We start from the raw sequence: 24200 nt of genomic DNA on the forward strand, positions 1-24200 counted from the left end.
TTTCAGCCATTAGGTTTTGCAACTCATTTTTAATATGATAATACTTGGAGCGAGTTTCAATGATTGAATCACAATGGATATAAATATTTAAGTGGCAAACAGAGGAAGCAAGGTCTGTCTATGTAGCAAGAATGGCGAGAAAAGAGGAAGGCAAGGAGGATGCGAAAAAGAGGAGGAAGCCAAAAGAACAGGGAACTTTGAGTAAGTAGGAGTGGTCAGGGTCAAGTCTGCAGAATATGACTGAAGAGAATCATTTGGACTTAGTGGCACAGGTGGTACTTGTGACATTTATTAGTCTTGTACACAAGCCAGAGACAGTGTGCAAGTTATGGGGGCTGATGGGAGTGACTGTCAGGGAGCTTTATGAGGAAGAAGGAGGATAGACTGAGGAAATATTTTAAGGGTAGTTTTTAAGTCATCAGACTCCAGCACATTTCAGGAGTATGGGGAAAGTGAGGGAAGGTGTGGAGAATTCAGGGTCCTTGTACTCACAGATAAGTACCAGGGAACACAGGATATCAAACATACAAGGTTGTCTCTTCAGTAGAAGAGATGTGCACTGTTTTCTGGCAGAAGGCTGGGAGTGGATGTGGCTATTATCCTAGTGACCTGTGCTATCTGCCAGGCCACATTGAATGCCCCAGACAATTGTGTTTATCCCAGATTCTTCCCTCCAAAGTCTTTATTCTCAGCAATGTTCCTCAGTCTGTAGACCCCATCCTTACGGGAGATGTCACATGTATTTTACAGGTGACCTCTGTGTTATCTCTAGGGACAGGCCACATCTGACTCCCTCAGACTTTGTTGTTTATCTCAGTCATTCTTCCTAGACCCTTATCTTTAAAAAAGATTTATTTATTTTATATATTTGAGTACACTGTAGCTGTTAGACACACCAGAAGAGGGTATCAGATCCCATTACAGATGGTTGTGAGCCACCGTGTCGTTGCTGGGAATTGAACTCAGGACTTCTGTAAGAGCAGTCAGTGCTCTTAACCACTGAGCCCTCTCTCCAGCCCCCTAGACCCTTATCTTAAGCATTGTTTCTCAGTCAACAGAATCCGGTCGTATGTACTTTATAAAGAGACAATATAAGCATGTTTTAAGCTTTGTTGTACACACAGGATTGAGTTAATTACCTTCAGGAAACAAGGGGAATGCTCAAAATAGCCAGGAACTATCAGGAGTCCAAGCCAAGGAACAGAGGTTTATGTTCGTGGGAACAGGAGCTATCTCTGTGGTCATTTGTGTTTTTCCTGTCAGTGCTACTTAGCATTCTAAGCAGAAGAATGCAGAAGGTAGAGAGTGGGATGGACCTAGGGGTAGAAACTTGTTAGGTTCCAACGAGGATACATGGGGAAATGTTTGAGGATATTGGTAAGAAAAGGGAAAAAATAGGGAGGGACCTTGTAAGAAAGCAAGTGATGGTAGGGAGTGAAGTCTAGCTCGAAGGGTCAAGGTCTTGATCAAGTTGAAAGGCAGAGAGTGGACATTGAGTTTTGCTTCTTTAAAAGTTCTAGGTAATGAGAGAATCCAGGGTCCAACGAAGGTGGCCAGAGTAGAGAAGAGGCCTTGAGAGTGAGGAAAGTAGAGGTCCATGAGCTTACATTCGTGTGGATGCTCATACATGCTCAGAAAGGTGGCAGAGCAGATGGTGAGGGAAGCCTTTCAGGAAGTAGAGTAAGAATTTAAAGGTCACTGCCACCACTGTCTTACAAAGCACGTGCCACCTTGTTTGGACAGGGCTACAGAAGGAGAGGTCTTATAGCAGTGCTGGATTTTAGGTGAGGCAAGGAGACAGAAGGAAAATCCAGTGAGGAGAGAGAACACTGGGTATATATTTACTATAGAATGGGACATGTCATGGGCTTGCTGACAAAGGATGCAGAACTGCTGCCTATCTACTCTTGCTCTCTTTTCTATGGATTCTTGGTGACTTAAAGAGTAGATGGTGCCACCAATGTTTGAGATGAGGAAGTTCTGCCCACAGACAGAGCCGTGCTTGTGTGTATGTGCCGAAGAAGGAAACTCCTATAGACGTTACATGCCGTTAGAACATGGATTTTAGCCAAGGCAGTCTGGATCCAGGGTCAGGCTACACAGCCCTCAGCCTAGGAGACTCTGTGGCAGAGAAGGGATGGTTGAGAGTAGGGAGGGAAGGAAGGTTTTAGAGAGATTTGGGCAAAGTAGGGGAAAGTCATTTGGAATACATCTTGGATGTTAGTCTGCCACTGGGGAAGCAGAGCAAATATTTTAATTTCTCTTTGGAATGGGAATGATTCTTCTATGAGTGTGTGTGTGTGTGTGTGTGTGTGTGTGTGTGTGTGTGTGTGTGTGGCAATCCAGGTGTTTCTTGGGTAAATCTGTGGAGTGATTAAATATACTGCTGGTGAGTTCGTGCCCATACCAGGGAGACATAAATTCCAAGTTATTCAACCATGCTAAGAGTCAGTTGATTCTGGCTGATCAAGAAAAAAACTGAGAGACTGCCCCATCTGGGGATCCATCCCATATTCAGCCACCAAACCCAGTCACTGATGCCAAGAAGTGCTTGCTGACAGGAGCCAGATATGGCTGTCTCCCGAGAGGCTCTGCTAGAGCCTTACTGATACAGATGAGGATGCTTGCAACTAATCATTGGACTGAACAAGGGGACCCCAATGTGGGATCTAAAGAAAAGACTGAAGGAGCTGAAGGGGTTTTCATGGAGGGACCCATGGCTCCATCTGCATATTTAGCAGAGGATGGCCTTGTCCGGCATCAATGGGAGGAGAGGCCCATGGTCCTGTCAAGGCTTGATGCCCCAGTGTAGGGTAATACCAGCATGGGGAGGTGGGAGGGAGTGGTTGGGTGGGTGAGGGAGCACCCTCATAGAAGCAGGGGGGTAGATGGGATAGTGGGTTTCTGTAAATGTAAATAAAGAAAATATCCAATAAAAATATCAATATCCACACAGGCCGATAAGCAGCTGGTGAGGCCGGGCTGCTGAAGTGATTCCCTTACCTAACCAAGGAAGTCCTATTTCCCTTTCCCCGAACTTGCAAGAATTTCTTAAAAAGACAACTTTCTGGGGCTGGGGATTTAGCTCAGTGGTAGAGCGCTTGCCTAGGAAGTGCAAGGCCCTGGGTTCGGTCCCCAGCTCCGGAAAAAAAAAAAAAAAAAAAAAAAAGACAACTTTCTCACCCGTTTCTATCTCATCTCCATCTCTAGGTCAATTTCTCCGCCAAGGAAAGAGATGGCAGCTGACTACTGGGGAAGACAGTGAATTGGCCACCCTCACTTTCTATGGAGTAGTTAAGATAGCATTATTTCCTCTGAGGTACTGGCAATCAGGCACAGAGTGGGGGTGTTCTGAGGAGGCTTGGATCAGCCTCGGGGATATTAGCTACAGGGTATTGAAAGCTGTCAATGCTAACTCTCAGGGTTATAGACCAGGGGCATTGTGCCCCTGACAGCCTCAGAGCCACATGGCCAGAGGTGAGCAACTGCCAAAGGGCTTCAGAGACTGTTAGAGTGCTTTTGCTTGCTAACATCTCAAACCTGGTTTTCTAGGAGCTGAGCGAGTAAAACACCAAAGTTTGGTGGATCTCTAAACTTGTTCCTAAATAGGAGGGACTCAGTAAAAAACATGCAGACAGCACTGACCTTTGAGAGATTATCCAATGAACCAGACAATAATATTTCCATATTTCATGGCAGAAAATGAAGGCAAGAGAGAGGACTGCTTTTCCTCCAGGCCACACAATAAACTCTAAGAGCAGAGAATCTGTCTGTGATGCTGTGTGCTAGCTGTTGGCCTAAACATCTTGAGATGACCAGAGGGGCCTGTGCCCTTCAGATGGCATGGGAACAATGTTCCTTAAGTTGAAGGGACCCAGAAAGAGTTTGCTAGTTTTTGTAGTTGAATGGCAGTGGGGTGACAGGGTGAGGAGTTTCCAGCCAGCAGTGGGCGTGTTTGTTTCTCCCATGGTAAATGCCTGTCCTGGTGATTTACAACACGGCATCGATATCACAGCAAAATAGCCACCTTCCATGCCGTCTGTGGGAAGAGAAGCCAAGTAGAAATCTACAACAAAAGAAAAACACCCGAATGACTCTATTTCTGTGACCTTTGAAGTAGTGCTCCCTTATTCTCCTGATGGGAAGTTCTCCAAGCGTGGTTCTGTCCATGGCAGAGCCTGCTAACTCAACCCTTGTTAGAAGCGCACACTCAAGGTCCTCACCCTCGCCTGCAGAACTAAGTTGCCAGTGTTGACCACTGAAGCTCAGTGACTGAAAGCCACTGAGTGGTGTTTCTCAAGCACGCTGATCTGTGAGGACCACTGGCTTAGAAAGACATGAAATGAAGGAACATTGAGAAACCCTTCTCCCTCCTGATCGAAGATTTCACAATGTTTTAGACATGGGATGTTTTTCCATGCTGGATTCTGGTGATTTAAAAGAACCTTACTGGTCACTATAACTATGTGTACCAGGCCAATGAATCATACTTCTTTTTCTTAAACTATTTATTTTTCCCGACCAGAAGGTGGGCATCACTATTGGTGGATGAACACTGAACACTGAACACCATGTACGGCAAGGCTCTGAGAACAGCGGTGCAGGTCAGAACTCAAGCGAAGGTAGATCCGTTCTAGCCCGAGTTAGCTGTGTTCATGTTGTTATAGTTGATGTAGATCCGGCCTGGGCTGATGTGCAGGTGATCCGACAGCAGGCTGCAAGCACAGCAGCTTGCTGTAGGTGAGGTTCTGGCGCCAAGAATCTTGCCGATGCTGTGCAGGGTGCAGAGGGCACAGAGGTCACTCAAGCCCATGAAATTCAAGAGCTGGTCCGCGACCATGCACACAGTGATGTACTGTGCTGGCTTGCCGGTGGCCTGCACCAGATGCTGGGTGATCTCGAAGAGAAACTCCTCTGGCACGCAGGCGTGGGAAACATTGGTATTCAGGATGAACATCGGCATGGTGGCAGAGGGACTACGAGCGGGGACTGGAGGATGGTGCAAAGAGCGGTGTGGCCCAAACTCACAAATCATATTTTTAAATGCATTTTTTTATCCACATGGGTATATAGTTTTAGCGGTAGCCCCAACAGCTTTGAGTTCCTACTTGTTTATATTTAGGACATATTCTCCATCCAGTCAATTAAAAACTCAATATTCATCCTTTTAAAAAATATCTAGTGCCAATCAATCTGTACACCTAAACTTGAAAGTATGAGTGTAGGCTATTTTGGAACTAATTTTTTCCCTTCCAAACAATGCATTTTCAGATTCTAAGTGAGACGCCTTTTAGAATACACATGGACAATGAAGATTCAAAAGAAACATGGGCGTGCATTTCTTCATGTTCTGATAAGCTGAGAAAAAAGATGTAAGCGAAAATTCAGAGACTCTAGAAGAAGAAACCCTGAAGAATAAGCCTTTTATGTTGCTTATATTCAAAAGATTTGCATTTTTAAAGTCAGTGACTAATGCAATAAAAGGTTCCAGTTAAAGTATTACAGTAGCGACTTGCTTCAGGGCAAGCAAAAAAATCTTTGAGGTTTTAAATGACATTCTTCTGTCTAGCATGAGAGGGTATTTTACACTCCTGCAAACCATTTCTAACATTATATAAGGTTGTACTCCCTAGTTTTTCTCCATCTGACTCCCAGTTCTCACACAAGTGACAGGAATTCTTTTTCTTTGTACAAAAATATTTTGTATTGGGGCACACATTGGGAATACCGGGAGACAAAGATGTCTCAGTCCTCTTGGAGATATTACCTGGTTAGGAGCTACAGAAATCAGTAGCTGGGTTTGGCTGCCTAATGTGTAGCATAGGATAGTTAACCTGATTTTTTGAGCCTTGGTGGGTTGGGACCTCTGGCTTGTATGCCAGCACAGGGCAGGACCCTTGGGATCAAACCTGCCCCAGAAAAGCCAGTAGTTTGCTGTGAAGGCTTTACCTCAGTGGTGAAGACTCCCCGTTGGCCTTGCATCAAAGAGGAAGGCAAGTGGGTCTGCTCTAATGTATGAAGATGCTAAGACTTCCATTCCAAAGAGGTTTTTAATCCCACATGCTCTTTGTACTGCAAAGAGAGATCCTTAGAGCAAACTCCATGATCAGAAAGAACCAGCTATATAAAAATACTTGAATAAATTGGATCGTATCTTGGTGTCCAGATTTGAAGCAATCAAAGTACTTTTTTTTTCCCCCTAAAAAGCCAGAGTGTAGAAAAAACATCAGGGCACAGTGATAAGCCTTTGCGTAGAGCTTCACTGGGGTTTAATCACTGGGAAATCTGGGAAATCACTTGCCCTTGTGCTGTGCAGTTGCTTTCATCCCCAGGGTAAAAGCCAGGAAAGAGATAGCAAAGAGGTTAGAACTAGAGTCTGGATTGGCTGCCAGGGGCCAAGTTCTGCCTACATTGAGTTTTAGGTGGACACACTGGTCATGTCTGTGTTAGATTACTCATCAGTATATTTACTGGGGATTCACTCTTAAGGTCAGGTGATGGCTCACAAAGCAAACTTAGCAACTTTAATGGGGGCCAATATCTTTTCAATTCTCATTCACGAGAGTTCTATTAAAAAACAGGAGAGAGTACATTATGCCCTCTCTCATCTTCTGTTTCTTCAGCCAGCCTTCTTTCTTTCTGTGTCATTTTTCTGCCACCTGAAGCAGATGAGCTGACACTGGGCCTGCTGGTCGACCCCAGGCCGGACGTTTGATCTATCTTTCTGGTCTCACTGCTAACTATCTGCTTCATTTAGGGAACCTGTCTGGCCTTCTTGTTAGTTTTCTAGGGTGGTTGTAACACAATATTATAACCTGGTGACCTACAGAGCAACAACTGAGTGTCTCATAGTTCTGGAGGTTGGAGGTCTGAAGCAGGGTTCAGTTAGTCCTGAAGGCTCCCAAGGGGAAGCTGCTCTACTCTGTGTCCTGGCTTCCGGTGGTCTGCTGGAAACTTTCAAGGGATCCATGCTGGGGAAGGCTCATGTTGTCTTCTGTCTTCAAGTTTGCACAGTGCTGTCCCAGTGTAGGTCTCTGCCCACACCTCCTTTTTCTTTTCTGAGACAGTGTTTCCAGGCTTGGGTTGTCCTGGAACTCGCTCTGCATCCCATTTGTGGTCACCACAAATTCAGGATAAACCTACCCCAGTCTCCAGAGTGCTGGGACCACACACACAGACCACCATGCCCCGCTCACATTTCTTCTTTTCCTAAGGCAAGGATCAGGGGCTCACACAGCATCATTGCAACATCATCTTAACTGATTTCACATGTAACAGTCTTATTTTCAGATAAGGTCACATTCTGAGGTCACACTATTAGACTTCAACAAATAAAATGTTTTGGGATGACATGATCCAATCAGTAATAGCCAGGTATAGTTCTCAGAATCCTATGCATGTGGCTATGCCTCTTTGTTCTTTAAGAAGCATGAAGTCTGCCTCATGTATCGCAAACGTACCTAACAAGAGAACATATTTACTTAACTTCAGGATCATGTGGGGCTTCATGTTAAGATTATATACCCTCCTAGGGGTTGCTGATCATGAATATGGACAGCCAGGTCTGCCTAGCCCTACACAGACAGTCCTTTTGTCTCAGGGCAGAACACACCCGTGTCCTTCCCCAGTGGTGCCCCGATGTCTTTGGCTAGCTTGCCAGGTGGTGGTGCCTCACTGACCTGACAATTCCTGTGTGGATGAGAAAGCCTTCAGGGAATTTCTCTGGCTCAGAGGCAGCTGGCTTGGGTAACAGTGAGATTGGGAGTCTGCGTTTGCTTTCTAACAGCTGTGGTCCCTTGCAAACTACAAGGGAAAGCCCACAAGGGGAGATGGCTTATAAAAATGTAATGAATAGGTTAAAAGGAAAACCTACCTCAGCCTCTTTTTGTATTGCTGTCAGCAAGCACATCTTCTGTAGACTGGCATCCCTATCAACAGCTCTGTGGAAAGCACTCCGAATGAGGAAATTACCCAATAAAGTTAATGTTAGCCAAATTGCACAGAACTTAAATTAAAAATATATGTGATTGCAGGATGAAAGGCTGAGTCATGAGTCTTACTCACCAAACGTGTTCTGCCTGCCTGAGAGTGAGAAACAGCATGGGAAAGAGGCTGCCATTAAAATTCTGGAGGTGAACCCACCCTCAGGAGGAGGAGCCCCAAGAATGGTTTCTTCTCTACCTCTAGGCAACAGGGGAATGAGGATTCTGATTTCTTTCTGATCTCTCTTGATATTTTCATTCACTTTGCAGCACAGTTGTGCCATCTAACGCAGCCTGCTCTTTCCTGTGGTGAACTGAAGAGGTAATGGAACCACGGCTGTAGGATCCTGAGTTCTTGTAGGGCTGGCATGAGGAGGCAATCAAAACTTGATACCCCAAGAGCTTCATGGCTGCCAGACAACACAGAGGGACCATGAAGTTTGAGCAGAAAGAATGATAGACTTTAGGTCTATCTCTGTTAGGAGGAGGGTTCAAGAAGGCGATGCTGAATTGGGCTTTTTTTTTATGGTAAGGGACTATAAAAATGGAAGCTAAATATCAGGGTCTGAAGTAGGAGTCTCAGGCTGAAGAGCCAAAGTGAGGGGTCTTCTTTCAGAGGTCTCTTAGGAGATGGAGTGAAGGGGCAGAGCTGGCCTCATGTAGAATCACGTTTAGTTAATGTGTAATCTATGCTACATGACATCTCACTCTTTCTTCTGAACAAGAGATTGGGACTTGATTTATGTGTGGCTTGTAAGATCTGAGAGGACCCAGGCTGCTGAGGTAGCCAGGGTAATGCTGGAGAGCTTGTCCTGGTGGTGTGGGTGTAGGACAGATGGTGGGCTGACTAACTCAGATACTTCTCAAGACCGGATCTAGGGCTTTGGGTTGCCCTCCCCAACATCTATCCCATCTATGAACTGTTGGATTGTGTGAAGGGGCCAGTCCTGTAGATCCAAAGCTGTAGGATCTCCATGCACAGAGCATCAACAGGAGATTGGAGAGGAGTACCAGACAGGTTCCAGTATTGATAGTGTAGCAGAAACCAGAGGCCTTGAGCCAGACCAATGACTCACTAAAACGAACATTTGCCAGTAAAGAAGTGTGGACAAGGGGTTGGGGATTTAGCTCAGCGGTAGAGCACTTGCCTAGCAAGCGCAAGGCCCTGGGTTCGGTCCCTAGCTCTGAAAAAAAAAAAAAAAAGAAAAGAAAAAAGAAAAAAAAAGAAAAATGTGGACAAAAGAGTATCCTGTGGGACACACTGTGATGCATTATAGCTTCTACAATGAGATTTTTTTGTTTGTTTGTTTTTTGGAGAGGAGGTTGAAAAGGTGGAGGGCAGGTACAAGGGGATGGGGAGATGAGTGGGATTGGTGGGCATGATGTGAAATTCACAAAGAACCAGCAAAAATTTAAAGGAAAAATTGAGACTATTAAAAGAAAAAGGTACCAGGCTGCCTTTTGCCTCTACGGGCAGGTGTGATTAGATTTATAGACCACTACACAGGAAGAAACCCATGGCTGGTACTATAAATCTGCCCAAGAACTCATTCATGGTTGGGGAGCCACAGTCCTAATGGTTAATCTACTACTACTACTCTGGTGTATACACACAGTATCCAAGTGCCCTCTAAGTGTGTGTCTCTCTGCCTACAGATTACCAGAGCTCTCAGACATCATAAGAGAAGTTTCTTTGTGGACGGGAAATCACACTAGTTGTGTGGTTCACAACTGGTCAAAGAGCAGATTCTGAGTGTCAGTGGAGTCGTCCGCTACAAATGGGACATCTGTATCACCTCTTCCCTCAAGGCTCAGGGACAATCATAGAAGAGTTGGGGAGACTATATGAGCCATTAGTTAGGGAGCATTGGAGTGACGCAGTGTCTTCTGAACAAGACAGGGCTTATGCACCTAGGCTTTCACAGCAGTGTAGTTGCCAGCACGACTCTTGTATAGGATCAAGTCAGTCAACATTCTAGCATTAAGGAGGAAAAGTTCATGAGCTACCCCTAACTACCTGAGGGACTATGGATGGTCGGTAGATTCTCAAGGAAGGAGAGTCAGATTTCTTTAAGGATGTGGCCCCTGATAGGTCATTCATATTTCACTGGATGACCCCATACCCAGAAGTATTTGGCCAGCACAAAGTGCACTCCACAGGTTATTTAACAAGAAAGAGGACATGAAGTTGGGGGATTAGGGAGGTGAGAGTGTGTCTTAGTTAGAGAGTCTATTGCTGTGAAGAGACACCAAGACTGCAGCAACTTTTAAGAGGAAAATATTTGATTGGGGCTGGCTTATAGACGTTTAGTCCATTATCATAACGGCAGGAAACATGAAGGCACGCCAGCAGACCTGGTGCTGGAGAAGGAGCTGAGAGTTCTACATCTTAATCTGCGGGCAGCAAAAGTGACTGCGTACCACACTCCAAATAGCTTGAGCATATGAGACCTCAACCCCCCACCACGCTTCCTCCAACAAGGTCACACCTCCTAATAGTGCCACTTCCTTATGGGACAACCATTCAAACACATGAATCTATGGAGGCCATTCCTATTCAAACTATCACAGAATGTGTCTGGGAATTAAAAGGGAGAAGTAGAAATGAATATGATAATCAAAGGACTGAAAGAGCTGAAGGGCCTTACAATCCTATAAGAACAACAATGCCAACCAACCAGAGCTCCCAGGAACTAAACCACTACCCAAAGACTATACATAGACTTGTCTCCAACTGCATATGTGGCAGTGAATAGCCTTGTTGGGGCACCAGTGGAAGGGGAAGCCCTTGGTCCTGCCAAGGTTGGACCCCAGTGTAGGGGATTGTTGGGGGGCAGTAAAGGAGGGTGAATGGGGAGGGGGACACCCTTATAGAAGGGGAGAGGGAGGGGTTAAGGGGCTGATGGGCAGGAAACTTGGAAAAGGAATAACATTTGAAATGTAAATAAGAAATACCCAATTTAATAAAAATGGAAAAAAATACATCATATGGAATTCTCAAAGAACTAATACACATATTTTTAGAAAGTAGCTTTTTGATAGGAAGGGCCAGGAGATTTTGTTACAAAAAATATGAGTTACCACTCAAATTTCTATAAAACAAAAGATTTAAAATATTGAAAAAAGGTTATTTATCCTATAAGTTTTTGTTGAGCTCCCAGTCCTCGGCAAGCACTGTTCTAGGGTCCTGGGAGCTCATCGGCAAGCACAAAGAGGATCCATAAGGAACTCACTATAACAGAAGAGGGCAAAGGTGAATGAAGGGACATTAAGTTGCAAAGGCAAAGAGACTTCATTGAGGAATAGCAGCTGTCACATAGGAGGGGACCTCAGGGGTAGTCTAGAAAACGGGCTGGACCTCTGTGCTTCCTCCTGAGTACTTGGTAGTGGCTTTCACATTTTGAGGACGATTCTGAGACTTCTGGCTCAGGTGAAAGGCTACCAGGATTGATTAATTATGTCTGCAGTGGGCTATGAAAGTGGAGATCAAAGCACATGTGCTACCTAGTTGTCAGTCTCAGGTTCCCTGTGACCATGTTCTATCTGTACCATTCCGGCCTACTTTCTTTTAGTCTTTTGAGAATGTTATAAAGCTCAACAAGAGAGAAGTATTTAAGTGGATCATTCATGTGAATGTAAAAATTATTTTAAGTATCAGTGTTATTGGCCAATTCCTTCAATCTTTATACTTTTTATCAAAAAGTTACATTCAAAATAGGCAATCTTTTATTTTTTTATTTATTTTTTTTACTTATTCACTTTACATCCCACTCACTGCCCCCTCCCACAATCCTTCCCCCATCTTCCATTCCCTTCTTCTCTGAGTGGGTAGGGGTCCCCCTGGGTATCCCCTCACCCTGGCACGTCAAGTCTCTGTGAGGCTAGGTGCTTCCTCTCCCACTGACAGACAAGGCAGCCCAGCTAGAGGGACATACCCCATATATAGTCAGCAGCTTTTAGAATAACCCCTGCTGTTGTGGTTTGCCCAGAAGTTACTGTATTTTGATGCTAATTCCACTGCCCCAAGGACAGCTGTCTAGTCACATACTCAGGAATCAGGTGACTTCACTAGAAACTTCTCCCCATTTAATTTGTAAAGTACAGGTGAGAGGCAGGTACAGGATAGAAGGAGGCCTGTCATTGGAGGAGAAGGAAGGATGGGTAGGAAAGAAGTTTGAAGAAAGAGGAGGAGACTGAAACTGAAAGGAAGAGACAGGGGAGAGGAGAGGGTGAGAAGCCATGGCAGGTGATGTTAAGATTCTGCTCTGTGTATTTACAGGTTGTTATTAATTTCCTAAGGGATGGATGGTACTGGGCTTTGTATGTTTAAGTGGGCAATTGTATCTTATCAACTGGATCTAAGATTATAGTGTTGTGTGTTCTTTTATGTGAGGGTTTGGGTGTAGGAAAGTGTGTGGCTGGGATGTGTTTTTGCCAAGATATCTAGCAGATATCTTGGGGCACTAAGGTGCCAGACCTAGTGGGTAAAAGACCTTTTTTATTTATTTATACTTTTTTATTTATTATATTTTTACAACAACACCCTGTTCCAGTTGTTCAGGGTCCACATGAAGATCAAGTTGCACATCTGTTACATATTTGTGGGGAGGCCTAGGTCCAGCTGTATATGTTCTTTTTTCTGTGTATGTTCTTTGGTTGGTGGTTCAGTCTGTGAGAGTCCCAAGGGTCCAGGTTAGTTGACTCTGTTGGTCTTCCTGTGGAGTTCCTATCCCTTTAGGGACATCTTAACAAAAACAAAATTAGCTACTTTTGCTTGTTCATTTTTTCAAACATGGCTTTACTTTCTGGTCAGCCTTTAAGGGCAGCAAGAATTGATGTGTACAGACCCCTTTCCCCTCACATGAGGAGCATTCCTAGTTGCCTTCAACTTAGTTTTTATAAATAACCTGAAGCCTCTATTGCATTCGCTGGTTGGATGAAAAAGTGTTTAAAGAGAAACATTTGAAATGATATCTATATATCTATCTTTGCAATTGGGCTTCCTGCAATCCATATGTGTTTGGGAATTTTTCAAAGAAAAGGAAAAGAAAGGAGCAGGGAGAGAAGAGGTAGGGAAGAGAAGGAGAGGGGAGGGGAGGGTAAGAGAATGGGAAAGGGAGGAGAGGGGAGGGGAAGGGAGGGGAGAGGAAGGGAGGATGAACACTTAATGTGTTCTTCCATTTCTTTAAAGGTGATGCCACATGAAGACAATGTACACACATATTATCTTACGTGTGGGAAAAAGAAGGCTGATTTCAGACAATAGGAAATGGGTTCAGCAAATGCTATGGCACAAAAGATAACTTGTTTCTAGGAACAGAACACCAGACCTTTCTTTTAGGATATTGATATCTTATACCACACAGTTACAGAACTCCTCGGCTGTGTGTCAAAGGGCCCCAAGCCCCGGTCTGCCAAGCCCCGATTTCACCATGAAAACACAGGTACTGAGAGCTGTTTTCAGTCCCCAGAGAGGAGAGTATGAGGTCTGTTCACACAAGGTCAATGAGATGTTGCTCTCTTAGGTCAGCTTTTTCTCATTGAGGAAGAATGTGTTTCCAGCTACTTCTAAGACTATTTCAACCAACTGATCAGGGCACTGCACGGTCAACCACACCAGGTCACAGTACAGAAAACTGAAGAAGAAAATGAAGAAACTTGAGATATTTTCAGGAAGAGGAAAGACGATGGAAGCAATGATTCCGTTTCACATTCATTTTCTCTTTCCCTCCCTTCCCCCCCTGCTCCTCCTCCCTTAAATGAGTGGGCTACCACCACTAGTCATGTTGGAGTTTTAAAAACACTTTGAAAACGTCTCTAGGAATGGTCAGAAGAGCAGTGGTTTGAAAGGTTTGATGCTGACTGTCCAGGAGCTCTGGGAACTTGTTCAGAAGGCCAGAGCTTCCTTCTGTGTGCCATACGGTGGCCAGCATCTGCACCGGGCATAGGTGGTGTGGAGGAGAAGCAGAAATGCTTGCCAAGGGCCCTGCTGGGATAGCGTTACAGTAATAGCCTTTGATTCTAGGGCAGTCCTGCTGCCACAAGTCATTACAGGAGGTGCCATGGAACAGCTTGCAAGAACTTAGAAACAATGGTTCCCTTGCACATTTGGTATTGTGCTTCCTTTATAATAGCAGCTCGACAAACACCAGGCAAAGATGAGACAGAGAATGTTTTTGTCATTTCTCCGGGGGAATGACTTTCTTTGGAAAAGTTCAGCTGAAAGGGAAGCATAATTACCTTTAAAAGTCATAGCAAGAAACAAGGACGTGTGCTTTAGGCTACCTATTCAGAAGAAGTAATTTCCAAGGCATGTTAAGATTAGAGGTCATCTGAGTGTCTCTCCATAGATCAGCAAAACTACCAGAAATTTCTTGGTTAAACAGTAAATTGGCAGTGGTATACACTCTGCACTAGGTCTTAAACTCTGGGGTGGGAAAAAAGCCATCCAATCACGATTTCTGATGTGTTTATTGGGTTCTTAGTAGCCTGCTAGAGTCACAGTCTTTCTTACCATGCAGAGGTAATGCTTGCTTCTAGCTTGCAGGAGGAATACTCCCCCACTACATTGCTATTTCTTTAGATTTATGGGACTATAAATGTCCAACAGAATTTTCCCTAATTATTTCATCAAAACAAAACCAAACTCAAACCAAAACAAGGTGTTGTCATGCATGTGTTCTTTTCATAGACCTCATTGGAAACTGAGATGAGAACTTGAAGCTTTTGTTTGAGATCCTGAGGGATTCAGCTTGACTTTTATTTTAGCACCCCTTGTGCTCACCCAACACTGATTCCTCTAAGAACCAGGAGATGGAGACGAGAACTTGGTTTGAACTTGAATGAAACGTAGAATCTTGAAAAGCCACCCAAGTTTTGTGAATATCCATTCTCTTCCCTACAAGCAATATAGAAATGATAATGGAGTTTTGGAAGGACCAAATAAGATTAAGAATATGGACACATATTATAAATTTACTCATTGGATAAAATTATAAATATTGCAAAGCAGTAATGGATCAGCAGACTGAGCATTGGGATTTGAGATCAGGAGAGATTATAATAATTTTGAATCATCTACTAAACACTGCCTGACTTAAGACAAGCTGGATAAACTGCATAAAATTTAATTTACCTAATTGTAAATGTGGATTACTAAATTACTAAAAAGCTTCACAGAGTTTTGCAACTGAAATGATCCCTAACTGAACCAGAGTTTCCTATGTTTCCAAAGTAAGCCCATCAGAGTCTCTAAAGCATTATTCATTGATTCTGTGCATGTATGTGTCAAGTAGAGAACTTAAAGTTTATCATATAAAGAACTGCTTGGTGGAGAAATGGGAACTGCTAGAGAAGAGTGAAGATGGTTGGTTGAAGGGAGACAGAAGTACACAAGTGACTGCTGGGAGTGCTTGCTCTGCAAGAATGAGGACTTTGATATTTAACACCTGTCTTAGGGTTTTATTGCTGTGAAGAGACACCATGACCAAGGCAATACTTACAAAGGCAAACATTTAATCAGGTCTGGCTTATAGTTTCAGAGGTCAGTCCATTATCATCGTAGTAGGAAGCAAACCGGATTTGGTGCTGGAGGAGCTTAAAATTCTACATTTTGATCTAAAGGCAGCCAGAAGGAAACTCTCTTTGCAGGTGGCCAGGAGGATGCTCCTTTCTATACTGGGTGGAGCTTCAGCACAGAATCTCAAAGTCCACTCCCACAGTGACAAACTTCATCCAACATGGCCACACTTACTCCAACAAGATCTTACCTCCACTACTGCCCATAGGCCAAGCACATTCAAATCATCACATTCCACTCCCTGGCACCCATAGGCTTGTTCAAACACATGAGTCTATGGGGGCCATACCTAGCCAGAGCATAATGCAAAACACATTTAGTCCAGCTTCAAAAGTCCCCATAGTCTATGTCAGTCTCAACAATATTAAAAGTCCAAAGTTCAAAGTCTCTTCTAAGTTCCATGCAATCTCTTAATTGTAATTATCTATAAAATCAAAAGAAAAAGCACATCACATACTTCTGAAATCACAGGCTATACATTACCATTCCAAAATGTCATAATGTGGAAATACCAAAAACCAGGGGGCAAACTCCAAATCCTGGATCGTCATGTCTGATAGACAACAATTCCTTTTCTTTCGCTGGCTCTACTCCCTATTTTTAGCTTTCCTCAGCAATATCTCATGGCTAACCTAGTTATTATTTTTAATGAATTTATTTATTTTGACTTACTGTTTTAATATTTTGAGAATTTCATACACAAATTTGATATTTGCCTCTACTCTTTCCCCAAACTCCACTGAGATCCACTCCTTAGTGCTATCTCCTTCCAATCTCCAATCTTGTCTCTCCTCTCTCTCTCTCTCTCTCTCTCTCTCTCTCTCTCTCTCTCTCTCTTTCTCTCATAACCCATGGGTGTAGGGTATCCACTGGAGTACAAGTTGACCTACCAGAGGTTAAACACATAAAAGAAAAACAAAACAACCAACCTGAATGTCTTTCCAGTAGAAGCCATTGACTGTCTATCAATGGTTCTTTAGCAGGGGATGGGAGCTCATGAGCCTCTCTTTGCCTCCATTCTGGACTGTTGATTAGAAGGATCTTGTACAGGTCTAATACAGACAACCACAGCTTTTATGAGTTCATGAGTTCAGCAGTCCTGTCATATCCAGATTTCACCCTGGTCTTCCCAGATCATTGGCCCTTACAGTCTTTGTGTTCTTTCTTCAGTGACAGTCCTTGGGGAAGGGTGTGTGATATAAATGTTCCATTTGTGGCTGAGCCTTCTCCAGACAGCTATTCTCTTCACTTCGACAAACTGTGAGTTTCTGTGTTAGCTGCGGTCCACTGCAGGACTTCTCTGATGAGGTCTGAGAGCTTCACTAGTTTATTCATTCACCTTCTTGATTTGGGTTAGGGAGGGGCACTGCAGGAATCTTTTCAGGTACTCAGGTAACTCTGCATGGTTGCCCAGTTGGCACAGGGCCTTATCATAGTCTATGAATCATTTGTTCTGTCTATTACTAGGTAAGGACTTTAGGACTTTAAATGCAATAAGAATGTCTTCTGTATAAATATGTGAAAAATTACATGAAACAATGTGTACAGAGGCCCTTGTAACAGAGGCTGGCAAAGCAGAGCATGCATGCTAATGTAAGTTTCTTTAGGGTTGAGTTTCCATATATCTGAGCTCCACCACACTTGGCAGCTCCAGGTTTGGAACTGAATCCTTATCTGGTTATCTTTGCTTTCATATATATCACAGTTCTTTAACATACTCTTGCCCTAATCAGGATCCATGCTTCTTTTCTGTCCTCTCCATCCCTCATTTATCTCCTCTTCTGTTTCCACATATGCTCTTCCCTATCTGCAAAGCTCGCATTTGAGAGTCTCCACTGCAAATGCCCTTTCTTCAGTGACCATGACATCCTGGCTCTCCTGCTTGCTTGGGCTACTACCTGTGAGATCCTGGAACTTCAGCAGGTGATATTTTCAGATATGAAACAGATTGTTTGCTTGCTACTGACAATGTTCTGCATTTGTATCCTTGGAGCATATTAGACACGCCAAGTTTCCTGAATCACAGTCTGCATTCCACAAAGATCTCAAGGTGGATGACAAACATGGATGTTTGCAAAGTACTTTGCTATAAGCAAAGACATGTAGATAGGTTAGCAAGCACATCTTCTTATGATGCTCTACAAATGGCCGCTTCCTAACATGGCTTGCTGGGTTACAGCAAAAGAATTGGAATGTGTTGTTCTATGTCTTTTCATCCAGGGCTTAGGCTTTGTGCTCAATGGCTGAAGTCCAAGCTGTGTCAAGTAGAATTAAATGAAAACTCTGGCAGGCTACTGATTTGTGCAAATTCATTCCAAGACTACGCTACCTGTTTCTAAATCCCATCAAATGAAGGGACTCTGCATTTATGAACCATGTAATGTAGAGGAAGAACTCTTGATATTTAATTTTTAAGCCTATTTTTTCATTTTTTCTATACTCTTCCCAGAGTTCCCCTGAAAGCAGCACCTGAATACAGAGCAGAACATGGTAGTTGTGGACAAAAGATATGTGAAGGCGTTGAGAGCAAATGTCCAGTACTTTGAAGGACATATTTGAGCTGGAGGCTCTTCAGAAGGTTTTATTCAAAGCAGGTGTTACAATAAGGTGACACCATTTTTCTTACTCTGTTTCTTTTATTTAAATGCATTCTGCTATGGTTTGAATTGGAAATGCCTCCTACAGGAATCACATTCTGGATTTTCTATCCTCCAGAATTTTAGGAGACTGAGCGTAGCTGGCAGAATTAGGTCACCAGTGGTAGGCCATTGAAGGCTATACCTGTCCCCTCGTTTTGGTCTCATTCATTGTCTGTTTCCTTGTCTGATATGATGTGAAAGGTCTCTACCACATGTTTCCACTGCCATGAACCCAACTGTCCCACCATGCCTTTCTTGTCTTCATGGACTAAAATTCTCTGGAGCCATGAGCCAATGTGTGTGTGTGTGTGTGTGTATGTATGTATGTATGTATGTATGTATGTATGTATGTATGTATCTGTCTGTCTGTCTATCTATCTATCTATCTATCTATCTATCTATCCAATTATATATTCAATTTCTTCAGTTAGAAAAGTAACCAAAACATTAAAAATCTGCCCTTTTTTTGTAGCTGAGCTACAAGAAATTTTTATAAAAATCTTAGTCTTCCTCCACAATCAATCATTTCACATTCTGGTGAAGAAACAGGCTTAAAGCATGTGCTCAGCAAACCTCAGTTGCTTCTGCAGCTGATGCCCACAACTTCATTCCCATTTATATTGTTATTTAGATGACTGAGGGGAATAAACCCACAGCCAGTCTGTTTCTCTTTTCAGTTTTAAACACACAGATGTTCCCCATGTTTCTGATGTTTCATCTACTAAAGATGACTTCCATTATTCGTGCCCATATTAGTTTGACCTGATCCAGTCCCAGTGGCACACCTGAATCTTCTGTCATCCATGTTGAGTGCAAGGAATCTGTTTGAATTGCTTTTGTTTTTATTTTTATTTTTGACAAGGCTTGGGACTTGGAATAAATGGAAAGGCTTAAAGTTATTAGAAATAAATAAAAGGAATGAAAAGGATGACTTTTGCAAGAGTGAAGAGGGCCAGAGGTCAATGGCCAGGAAGATTGAAAGTATTTCCAAGCCACTTAATAAATCAAGAAGCGAGGGAACTTATAGTTAGGTGAAATTGGTTGCTTCTTTGGCACAGCAGTGGAGATCAAAATACAATGTGTTACGTTTAACACTCAGATAGAATTTTTATATACTGTGGCACCATGCAATGACTATCATTTAGTTGTAAAATATGCCACCAGGAAAACATTCATGATGTGTTTACATACCCTAGAAAAATATGTCACATGCCTTAGAAAAAAATGATATGCGAACTTTCCAGAAGTAGTACTGACTTGAAAGTGTGTACACTTTTGAGAAAGACTTCCAAATGTTCACATGGTCCAAGACGTCCGCATGAGCCATCTCTTCTTATAGGAGGGAGAGTGAGGAGATGGATGCTTTTCTATTGCAATGAAGAATTTTACTTCAATGGTGAATTGTAAATGGAGGCTCATTATGGGTGCACACATCTCATACGTGCTACATGGCAACCAATTTGGCCATACAAAGGGAAAAGAATAGACCAATACATCAAATTTTGGTTTTTGAAAGCAAATATGATTATCAATATTAGATTAAAGCATATGGACTCCCATTTAAGTAATCATATCAGTCTTTCCAGTGGACATTCAGTGTGGCCTGATGTTTGGTAATAGCATTAACATCTCCCAGGAACTTAGTAGAAATGCAGGCTCCACTCTGACTTGCTGGATCAGAAACTCTGCCTGTGTGGTCTAGCAGCCAATGTTTCTGTAGACATCTTTTCTGTCTATAACTTTCCAGTCTGAGAACACTGTTTCCCAGTGGTGTCTGAAGAGGAAGCATGACATGATGAGAAACTCCAGGGCTCTGGAGCCAGGACTGAGATCCCTCCAGTTAAACTACCATTAGCTGAATGACTATGGCAAGTTCTTGCTTCTGTGAACCTTAAATGTGTTGTGGGCAGGTGAGGTGGCATAGCCCTTGCTTTCATAATAGTTATTCAATTATTTCGATAGTTGTCATTATTCTTTTCCTAAAGCTGGATTCCTGCTGAAGAATGTAGGAGTTAGGAGTTATCAACTTGTGAATATTACTCAATGGAAACAGAAGCCTTGTGGTATTTGTTTACTGTGCCTGTGCTGTACTACAGAGGAGTATTAGCCATATCTGAATTGAGATGAACTAAAGTATATATTGAACATTGGGTAAGGATAATATGAGAAAAATTAACTTTTAAGTTTATATATTATTTTAGGCTCTAGTGTTAGGTCCTTGCTTCTAAGATGATGGCATTATTCACAAAGCAGACCTTCTTTAAGTTGATCTTGAATGTATGTTGGCTGTAGCAAATGAAAAGTCTGACTAGCAGAAAATGGACACCAGAGAAGTGTGGTCATTGCTGTGGTTAAACCTGGACATGCATTTAGGAATTGTTTATAGGAGGAACTTGGAAGATTTCAGAGAAGTGGGGAAGAGAAAGGCAAGAATGCTCTAAGCAGAGTTTTATGGGCACTTTTGCTAGAAGGTCGGACAACTGGAGTGCCAATGTGACTAAGGACAGTGAAGGGCAGGCTTTTGAAATTTCAGATGGGAATGAAGCTCCATTCAAAATTGGAGGACAGCCAAGCAGACTACATTTTGGCCAAGGACTTGGCTAAAGTCTGCCAATGTCCAGAGAGTTTGCGTGGAATTGAATTTAAAAATGACAGCCTAGTTTCTATGGTGAAGGAAATTCTATAGTTGACTGACATTTGAGTTGTGGCATGGTTATTGTTGGCTGCTTTTAGACAAATTTATAGCAAGAGCTGGGAAGAAAAACAGAAACACTCAAAAAAAAAAAACCAACCCTTGCAATTTACTTAGTAAAGATGTGTCTAGGGAGTAAAGCTTCTGAAGATTTTGGTGCCATGAAAAAGAAGACAAGAACTTTGACCAGAAAGATAGGAAAGTTGCTCTGAGAACCCCTCAGGAACTGGCGTTCATCCACTCTGGGTTTAAAGGCCTAAAAAAAAGCCCCCAACAAAGAGTGTTTCATAAGTGTCCTGCATATGCAGGACCACCTAGAAAGTTATTTTTCTGGATTTTACCTTATCACCAGTCTTTCAGGAACTCAGAGACTGATGCAACGGTGTCCCGAGGAGCCGATGGTAGAAAATGGTATTGCTTATGTGATGCATAATGTTGGCATGCAGAGGGCAACAGTTTGGGTTAATACAGCCTTCTACTCAGATTTCAAACAAAGGCATGAGTGGTTAAGAAACATAGTAGGCCTCATGAGCTCAATGCGTGAAGCCTAAGCTGCAGCTCAGGTCTCAGGAAGTTAGAGACCCAGGAATATAGAATGTTTACTGAAAAGCCACAGGTAGGGAGTAGAACCAACCTAGGAGAGAGGATGATTGTCAAGATCCTAGGGACAGGGATAACCAATCCCATTGGTGCTCACATGCCACAGATGCCAGGCAGGGAACTATGGATTTAGCGTTTGCCTGACAGGAATTCTGTCTTCTATTGGTCTAAATCTTTGTTCTTCTCCCTTGTAATGGGATTATTTATTCTATGCTATTTATTCATAGCTTGAAAATAGCTATGTTGGGGGGAGGATGGGGAGGGAAAAACAATTGAAAGGTAAATAAGAAATACCCAATTTAATAAAGATGGAGGAAAAATATTCACACCTCATTCATAAAAAAAAGAAAGAAAATAACTGTGTTTCTTTTTCATTTTTATAAGGGTTCACAGCTAAGAGTTTGTCTTGAGTCTCAGAAAAGACTTTGAAATTAGATTCTTGAACAGTGTTAGAACTATTAGTATTTGGGTACTTTTGGAGTTGGACCAAAATGAATCTTATAAGATGCTCATGAATGTTTAGAGGCCAGGGGTATACTATTTTTATTTAAATAGTATATATAATTTATAGACACATATCTTGGGGGCTTAATCTTCAGTTTGTGGTATTTCAGGATCTTCTGGAAACTTCTGGAAGAAGTAGAAGCCTGGGGTTGGCTCTTGGGGCATATGTTGTCTCTAGCTTCTTCCCATAGTATTCTCTGCTTTCTAGATACCAAGATGCAACCTGTCTTGTCACTATGGGCCAAATCCTCTGAAGCTACAGCAAAACAAATCTTTTCTGTTTCATCCCACACCCCAGGTATTTTGATAACCAAGATCTTGTCTCGTTAACGCATTGAATACATATTAGAGTGGAATTTGGGATAACAGCAGACCAAATACATCACTAAAGTTAATCTCACTTTCTTGTGACTTTAAAAATTGTTTACTAGGAAAAGTGAAAGTACATGGTTCACACCATGTGTCTGTTGGGGAATACTGGTCTAGGTACAATGTCACTGCATTGTCCTAATTGCAAACTCCAGGACAAAGTAAGATTTATTTGTAAGAATTAATAGTTTCTTGGCTGAAGAGTTCACAAACTCCACACAGTTTTCTTCTAATTATTATCTTTGAAGTGTTTTGTAGCTGCAGAGAGTTCCAGAATGTTTTCATCAATTCAATTATTCCTCATGACATATCCATATGCCAGGTCACTGCTGAATTTGGAACCCTATTAGAGCAATCTTCATTGTTCTAAGTCTACTGGATGCATATGCATATGCATGTGCACAAGTACACAGGCATATGCACACACACACACACACACACACACACACACACACACACACACACAGAACAATAAAATATCTTGGAAGAACAACAAACCAGAGGGTGGGGAGTGGGGTGAAGCGAATGCAGAACGGGGCTAACTTTGGTAACTGAGGATGTTAAAAATGTCTGCTCTTAATGATGTTCACTGACTGACAAACTTGTGTCTATTCTGCACTATGTCTGCCCTTCTGCTCTTCTCTAGAGACTTGATAGCTCTTCAGACATTTAGACATTTAGAGTTCTTTTTTTCCCCAGCCCGCTTGTCTTCTCTCATTTAATGAAAAGCAAAGAAACAGCAGTTCTCAGAAGTCTGTTTGTCCTTGGCTTGATTTAAAAATTGGCTGTGCAAATCATCTGTCAGTCAAATACATTACAGAGAGAAACTCAGGAATCACCTGAGTTGAGATGTTTCAAATGACAATTTCTTATTTTCACTTCTTCAATTAGTCAAGACAACACAGATCTGCTATGATCTTTTAAAAGGTTTTAGAATTACAGGAACCTGTACTCCGTGTTTTAAATATTTAGTCTTATTTTACAAGCTCAACTCTTACAGGAGACTCAGAAGCATTCTAATTACAGAAATAAGCCCCTGTGTGTGAGCATGTGGGACTGATCATAGGAATTTGTTTCATGGCTTGCTTGGATGATGCTACACTGTGAAAAGCAATTTGTTACGCGAGCAATGGGCCAGATGGTAAAGACAGATGACTGCATGCCAGAAATAGTGCACAAGAAATCATTTATCACTCCTGTGCCCTACTTTATCTATCTGTTTATTTATGATGGGAAGGGTTGGTACAGAAAGTTTCCAGTTAGTTGAAGTCAAGTAAACATAGGGTACCTGCTAATGCTAGATATAGTGGGAACTGACCAGAAGGGGACACAATCCTATTCTAGTCTGGATCAAAACTGAACTAGATGTGTCAGTCCCTTTGTGTAGCTTGATGATGACTTTACTGAGTTTCACCTTATAGGGCTCCTGGCTCCTGGCTCTCTTTTCTTTTTACTTGGATGGTACCATGTTGGTACAACAGTGCTACAGTTTTAAAAATTAAAAGCCACATTTAAATTACATGTTATCAGCAAAAAAATATATTGTGCATACACCAGAGGGAAGAAGTCATCACAATCTGGAGTTGGTGTTCAAATCAGGAATGGCTTTTGTATAAATGAGTTTCCCTGGATGGTAAAAGTGAGTCCTTTATCATATTATATTAGTCCATATTTCAGACTAAGATGTCCTCACCCTGGAACACAAATTTGTTCTTTTTTTCTGAAGGAGATGTAAAATGTGAATAGGTATTCCCTCACTAGAAATTGACAGTTTTGTACTCATATTTTCTAGGTGCTAGACTGTAGCTGTCTATACTAGTATAAACAATATCAGG

At 42.4% G+C, this 24200-nt stretch overlaps 1 protein-coding gene and 1 pseudogene across 3 annotated transcripts in view; both read right to left on the minus strand.

Moving 5' to 3' along the window:
• Positions 1–24200, minus strand: part of Lhfpl3 (LHFPL tetraspan subfamily member 3) — a 540637-nt gene that overhangs the window by 127943 nt on the left and 388494 nt on the right.
• On the minus strand, positions 4540–5110 carry LOC148006228 (macrophage migration inhibitory factor pseudogene; annotated as a pseudogene).

Source organism: Rattus norvegicus, chromosome 4, assembly GCF_021556685.1.
Source record: "Rattus norvegicus strain SHRSP/BbbUtx chromosome 4, alternate assembly SHRSP_T2T, whole genome shotgun sequence".
Lineage (NCBI taxonomy): Eukaryota > Metazoa > Chordata > Mammalia > Rodentia > Muridae > Rattus > Rattus norvegicus.